Source organism: Cavia porcellus, unplaced genomic scaffold (assembly GCF_034190915.1).
Source record: "Cavia porcellus strain 051 isolate PalLab524CR breed Dunkin Hartley unplaced genomic scaffold, mCavPor4.1 scaffold_2, whole genome shotgun sequence".
Taxonomy (NCBI): Eukaryota; Metazoa; Chordata; class Mammalia; order Rodentia; family Caviidae; genus Cavia; species Cavia porcellus.
Window position 1 is genome coordinate 117054340 of NW_026947485.1, and position 7315 is coordinate 117061654.

General features: G+C 39.8%; 1 pseudogene; it reads right to left on the bottom strand.

Annotated features, from left to right (window-relative positions):
• Positions 1–3920: 3920 nt before the first annotated feature.
• Positions 3921–6607, bottom strand: LOC100716879 (olfactory receptor 2T2-like; annotated as a pseudogene).
• Between the last annotated feature and the right edge of the window lie 708 nt (positions 6608–7315).

Here is a 7315-nt window from a genome sequence, read left to right on the forward strand (position 1 = left end):
GGCCTGGGTCACATGACCTGGCTGAGACCCAATAGGTTATCTGAAATCAATTCTCTATGGTGGTGGTGCACACTAATCCAGTGAAACTTTAGAAGTTTGACTGACCCACAGGGGAGGCAGCACACAGTAATACAGTGCAGAATTTAGCAGCTTGACTGATCAAGAGGGAAGGGGCCAGCATATGCTGCTCCTGTTTGCAACTCACTAGCACACTGCAGTGGGAAGGTTCACCTAGCTAGGGTGCTTCAGAAGAATTGCAACCAGCAAAGAAAGAAACAGGGGCCTCCTGGAAGAAACAAAAAAATGGGAAGAGGAAGCAACAAGAAAAAGTCCCCAGGTCCCAACCCTGCAAACACTGACCCAGGACAGGTAAATACAAAGGAGGATGAGAAGAGCAAACATGCAATATCAGACACGGCACCAGTGGACATATAGAGATCTCTTCAGGACCTCATAGACAAGCTCAACAGTGAAATATTTAGCCAAGTAAAGCAAGATATAGGAAGATTAATAAAAGAGATGCCAAGCAGACACAGACAGAAGAAGGGAGGAACTCAAAGGAGAGAACCACTTGATGAATATAAAGAAAATATAGAATACATGAAACAGATTCAAAGAGATTACCAGGAAATTAAAAACTCTATGGAGGGGCTGGGGATTTAGCTCAGCGGCATAAGCACCTGCCTTGCAAGCAGGCGGTCATGAGTTCAATCCTTGATACCGATAAAAATGAAAAAGACAAAAAAAAAAAAAAAAAAAAAAAACCTCTATGGAAAAATGGCAAAACTGCTTGAAGAAACTAAGGATAGATTATCCAAACTGGAAGACAGTTTTGCATTGTGGGATTATGAAAGGAAAAACTTTTTAAAAATAACAAGAAATAAAAATACAAAGGCTAGAAGATGACAAGAGGATCTATAACTTGAGAATAAAGAATGTGAATGAAGAAGCAGGGGTACAAACAAAGGAACTACAGAGGCTATTCACAGAAATAATTAAGGAAAACTTCCCAAACATAGGAAGAGAAAATGATATTCTGATGTATGAGGCATACAGAACTCCAGCCACCTACAACCAAAACAGAGCTACACCAGGCATATAATAATCAAGATCCCAGAAATTCAATATAAGAACAAACTATTAAAAGCTGCTAGATACAAGAAATAGATAACCTATAAAGAAAGCTCATCAGAATAATGGCAGACTTCTTTATACAAACCATCAGGTCAGGGAGAGCCTGGGGCAAAATGTTCCAATCCCTGAAATAAAATAACTTCCAGCCCAGATTGATATACCCTGCTAAACTGTCTCTAGAAATTAATGGAGAAACAAGATGCTTCCAAGACAAAGAGTAACTTGGGAAATTCACAACCACCAATCCCATTCTACAGAGAATACTGCAGGGCATTCTAGAGAGAGAGAGAAAAGAACTAAGATTCCAGGAGCAGTGGCAGAGAGGCCTCAATGAAAGGAACAGAAAACAGAATGAAGAAGATAAGCAGACAACTGATGGCAAAAAAAGAGCATAACAGAAATGAGGCAAAGAAGGATGGTTATAATCTCTAATATAAATGGCCTTGATACACTAAATTTTAAAAAATGAACCACACATGGAGATCAGGAGGTAAGGTTCACTGAGATGCTATTTATAGGAAATATAATTAACATGAAAAAGGGTACATAGACTGAAAATCAAAAATGATAAAACAATGCTCTATGTGACAGAGAACCAGACAGTAATAGGGGCAACTAGACCAGTATTTGTGGCTATGTTGGAAAGACAGGCTTCAATAGGTAAAGGAATACAATTAGAGATCAAGTCCAGGAGAGAGAAGGTTCAGAACCACTTAGATAAATAACAGGTCCCCCCCCCCAATTTAAAACCAAAGGTCTTGGTCAAACCCAAAAATGCACAATGTACACTGGGGAAGTGAAAGGGGAGGAATAGTCTTTAAAAAGATGGCAGAAGATATTGTTAATAGTGTATCAGGATTTAAAACTCACATTACTCACACCACTCTGCTTAGATAGATTTTATTCTGTCCCAGTTTGTCTACTTGCATTAGGTTTGAGGACACATACAGCTATCCCAAAAACCTCAGGATATAGCACAGTAATGATCTTTAATCTCCTATTAGCTTAATCTGGAGCCCTGTATGACTTATACTGTTTTATCATGACTGATCTTAATTAAATCTGGTTTGTTTGATTGTTGTTTGGTATCGACAGATTTTATTCAAAATTGAAATGATTGTTAGTATCAAGTCTGAGAATACAGGCAACTACAATAAAGATGACAAGACTCTATGATACACACGCTGGTTTGACAACTGCCTGTCTTTGAAGTTTTATACTATAAACAAAGTTGTGTTTTTATTAATACTGTTATATACTGATATATTCAATAATACTATGTCTGATGCCAATTCTATTAATGATAACAAGAGACAAAATAGGAACTATAGTACTGCTTGTACAACTGTCTTATATGTCTTTTTCATTTCGTGCATTTATAGGAATATGTTTTGTTTTGTCTTGTGTTGTTTTGTTTCTCTCTCTAATATACAAAGGATAGAAATACATGGTAAGACTCATGCATGTTTAGAATCTATAAACAGTTTATGAGAACTGATCTTATGACACATGATGAAATGAACAAATACTCTGAAGAAAAAGAGATACCAAGGTACCCAGTGCTGATCCTGGAGTGCCATAATGTGAAACCCAACAATAGAATTATTCTTTGTTCAGAGTGATATTAGCCTGCTTGGGTTTGTTCAATCTCAACATAAATGAAAATATGTATAACTGCATGTAAGTTTACCTGTATAGGATTGATAACCATATTTCTAAGTTTTTGTTGGATAGTTGAACAGAATTGATTGCCATCTCACTGTCTGAATCACCACTTCACATGCTCCACTTTAGTATCTTGAATAACTATTTGTAAGAAGACAATCTGTAATCATCAACTAGTGATTTCTTACTGTTTATTTTTTTCTTTGAAAGTATATATTATTTCTACCCATTTTCTGTTTTGTTTAGTCTGTCTTTAAATAAGATTTACCAAAAAAAGACACTACAGTACCCAGTGCTGATCCTGGAGTTTCATGATGTGATACCCAGAAATACTATTATTCATTGCTCAGAATGACTTTAACCTGCTTTAGTTTGTTTAATCACAACATAAATGAAGATATGGATAACTGCATGTATGTTTAAATGTATAGGATTGACAACCATATTACTAAGTTTTTGTTGGATAGTTGAACAAAACTGTTTGCAGTCTCACTGTTTGAATTCCCACTTTATATGTTTCACTTTTGTATCTTGAACAACTATTTGTAAGAGGACAGGATATAAACATCAGTTGGTGATTTCTTACTGTTTATTTTTTCTCTGACCCTATGTATTATTTCTACCCATTTTCTGTTTTACTTAGTCTTTCTTTAAATAAAATTGTTTTTTAAAAATTCCTAAATAAAGTTATACATTACAAGTGTTGGAGTATATTTTGTTTATTGAATGTTAAAAACTAAATCATCAAGAGCATGGATTGGTTTCCATTTGAAAAGTTAGGAGGCCTAGACGGTGTAACAGTGGTATAGCTCAGGCTTAGCATGTGGAACTAGGTCCTGAGTTTAATTTCCAACAGTGCCCCCGAAGCTGGTTAGTTAGTTATCAAGACACAATGGTTCACAGTGTTACTTAGCTGAGGGCACTGTATGGAAAACCCTAGTGAATCTGGGGAGGTGAGTAGGGAAAGGCTGAGATGGGGTCCACCTGCAGCTGCAGTTCTTGAATGATGTGGGCTGATAACTCATTGTCAACCTCACCCTGAGCATTTTCATCACCAAGAACACATATTCTGGGAGGGCTGTGTCACCAGCCACATTACCAGGCCTTGCTGCTGTCACACCTCAGCTCCTCCTGGGTGCACCCCCAACCCTGACTCGCCTGAGGGAGTTGCATCTTCCCAGTGCCATCCTCAGAGCTGTGGCCACATCCCTGTTCCTCAGGCTGTAAATGAGCAGGTTGAGCATGGGTGTGAGGATGGTGTAGATGATAGACACCACCTTGTCCTTCTCCAGGGTGTGGTAAGAGAGGGGCAGCACATTGGTGTAGAATGCCGCACCATAAAATATGATCACCACCATGGCGTGTGAGGGGCTGGTGGCCCAGGCTTTGTGCAGGCCATTGGCAGAGATCATGCGGTGCACAGTGATCAGGATGCATACATAGGAAACCATGATGATGGAGATGGGGACCAGCAGCATCAGTACGGAGCACGCAGAGTCTCATACAGAGACGTGTCCATGCAGGACAGCCTCAGCACAGCTGGGATCTTGCAGAAAAAGTGGTTGATCTATCGGGATGCACAGAAGTGGAAGCGCATGGTGATGGGTGTCAGGATGAAGCCATATAGGGAGCCATCCAGCCAGGAGCCCAGCACCTTGCACATGCAGACCCTGGGGCTCATGAGCACTGGGAAGTACAGCGGGCTGCACAAGACCACATAGCAGTCATAGGCCATGAGGCCCAAAAGAAGAAATCCCTTCCAATTATGATCAGGTAGAGGAAGATCTGGAGTGCATAGCCCAGGAAGAAGATGATCCTCCCCTCAGACAGTAGGTCCTAAAACATCTTGGGGATGGTGACAGATGGAGGCAGTGTCCATGATGGAGAGCTGGCTGAACAGAAACTACATGGGCATGTTCAGGCAGGAGTCCACATGGATGAGCAAACCACATTTGCAATGATGGCCACCAGGAAGATCGAAAAGACCACCATGAAGATCAGCCCTGGCAGGGTCAGGTGGACAATGAGGCCCAGGAGGATGAAGTCGGTGAGTTTTGGGGAACCATGCCCATCTCCATGTCATGTGATCCCGCCCTGGCCTGAGAGACACAGAGTAGATAGGTTAGGAATTGTCCCATGTTTAACAAGCATCTGCCAGGCATGGCATGTCAGAGCAAGGTGGGTGATGGGGAGAACATCCGATCCAGAGTCCCTTAGAGTCCCACCTGCAGTATTAAAGATTCATGGGACACTGTTTAGACACTTTCTTCTCTCCACGAATCATCATGTGAGTCCTTTACTGGGAAGGTATGAGAGGTCAGTGCAGCAATCTTTTGGAACCTGCATTATCCTTATTCTGAGCCAACATCTGTGTACATCTTATAATCTTCCAATGTTAGGTGGCAAGTTACTTGGGGTTGTTCCTGAGTCTTATTCTCTAAATTACATCAGAACCAATAGACCCAAGTTCCTTGAATTGAAATTGCTGCTTGTCATGAAGGTGATTCCACTGCAAAGATCACACACAGACATTCACCTATGACTTAGGAAACTGATAAGATGTGAATATGGGCCCAAATTTACCAGTAAGTGGCATGATTTTAGTGGTATTATTGCCAAGGAGTCCTTGAAAATTTTGGATGTCAGAGCTGAGCACATGAGTGTTGCTGAATGCACTGTAGGGCAGGCTCCAAGCTTCCTGTGCTCAGCTGCACTGAGAATTAGTTTGTTTTGGGATGCAGTTTTTAAATGCTTGGGTCTTTTTCTTTTCACAGGACAACACTGGTTCATAAACCTCAAAGAAGGACTCCTGTGAACTCTGCTTAGCCTGAAGACTGGGGTTTTGCATTATAGATGTGTTTTCTGCTGACACCATGAAGTCTGTGAACTGCTAGGTCTCTGTGATGCAGTCCAGCATCCAGCGACACTCTGGGCTTCTCTCACATTGTCCTTCAGCAGATCAGTGCACTTCTGTAATAGGGAGTATTTGGATGCTCATGAAAAGTGCTGTTATTATGAATCCATTGCCAACAAGGCTTTCTTTCCCGTATTTGTTCATTTTACTAATATCTCACAGATCCCTCATGTTTCTAAGTAAAAGTAACTACAGATCGAAAAGATAGTTACAGGGAATAAGGTAGCATAATATTAAATATTCCATGAATTAAATAATTTCTTGCTTTCTTCTGGAGTAAAGCAAGTGCACACCTCTGTGACATACTCAAGAATATAGAGAATGAACCATCAATTTCCATTATTAGATCATGGTGCACCTTACTCCACTCCAGGGACAGAGTGTTGGAAACGGCTTGCTTTGGAAAATGGACCACCCTCTGCTATTATACACACACCAAATTTTCTGCAGTCATCAGACACAGTCTCCAAAGCATCTGGGAGAAATAAATACAACAGAGATTAAAAAACATAACAGAAGCAATAAAGAACACTCTTTCTTCTTAGTGTTCATCCAAGATGGAGATTCATTATGAGTAATATTCCAGATAAAGGAGTACAGTTACAAAGGGAGAAAATACAGTCTCTGTGCTGAAACTTAAACCAGTCATAGATTATTAGGTAAGGAGGAGAAGCAAAACCCTGGACATCAAATACTGATTCTTGACTAGGTTGATAAAGGTCAGCTAATTTTGCCTTCCTTAATAAGAGAAACAGTTTCGCGACAGTCACAGCATTGGACTACAGGAGAAGGATGTTCCATTAGAGCTCTTTCATGAAAACTGGGTGGAAATGGACACAATTTCATACCTATATCTTCTACTATGAAGATTACTGTAGGCAGTGTATTAATCATTGTTACTCTCCTATTAGCCTGTTTTGATATTTTTATTTAATTTAAAATAAAAAATAAAATATTCATGCCAGCAGAGAACTCATTTTGGCCTCAATCTTCATTTTGTTCTTCTAGACTTCATTTTTTCTGAGTAGAAGCATGGAATTATACCACTAGTTGAAAGCATAATGTAACTGTAAAAGTAAGGTATTTTTTTCTAAGTGATGATAAATATGCCAAAGACAGCATATGTTTGTAAATAAGTACACCTAAAGATACAGAAGACACTGACAGATATGAGAGGAGAAACAACAATACTGTTCCCAAACCAGAAACAACCATGCATCTGGTTGTCTGCCAGTCACTTAAGAAGCTCTGTGTACCTTGAAACACAGTAAATCAGGTACTATGCAATCTCAAGCCATATCTGCCAAATGACCTACCTGATGAGCTTACACTGGGCTGCAGGCTGAAATATATCCAAATCACAAAGCATTCTAATAGTATTATAACTACTTTTGAAAGAGTAGTATTCCTCTGAGCCAAGACAAGTCAGGGTCTGCTCAACGAAAACAGTGATGCTAGAGTTAGAAATTCATGTGCATTAAAATTTTGAGACTGAAAGAAGGAAAGGCCCCCTGGAGTGTTAAATACAATAGTAAAAGATGCCTGGATTGCAAATTGTAAATGTAAGGGAAGTATTGCTCTGTGTGGAGAGTGGGGAGAGAG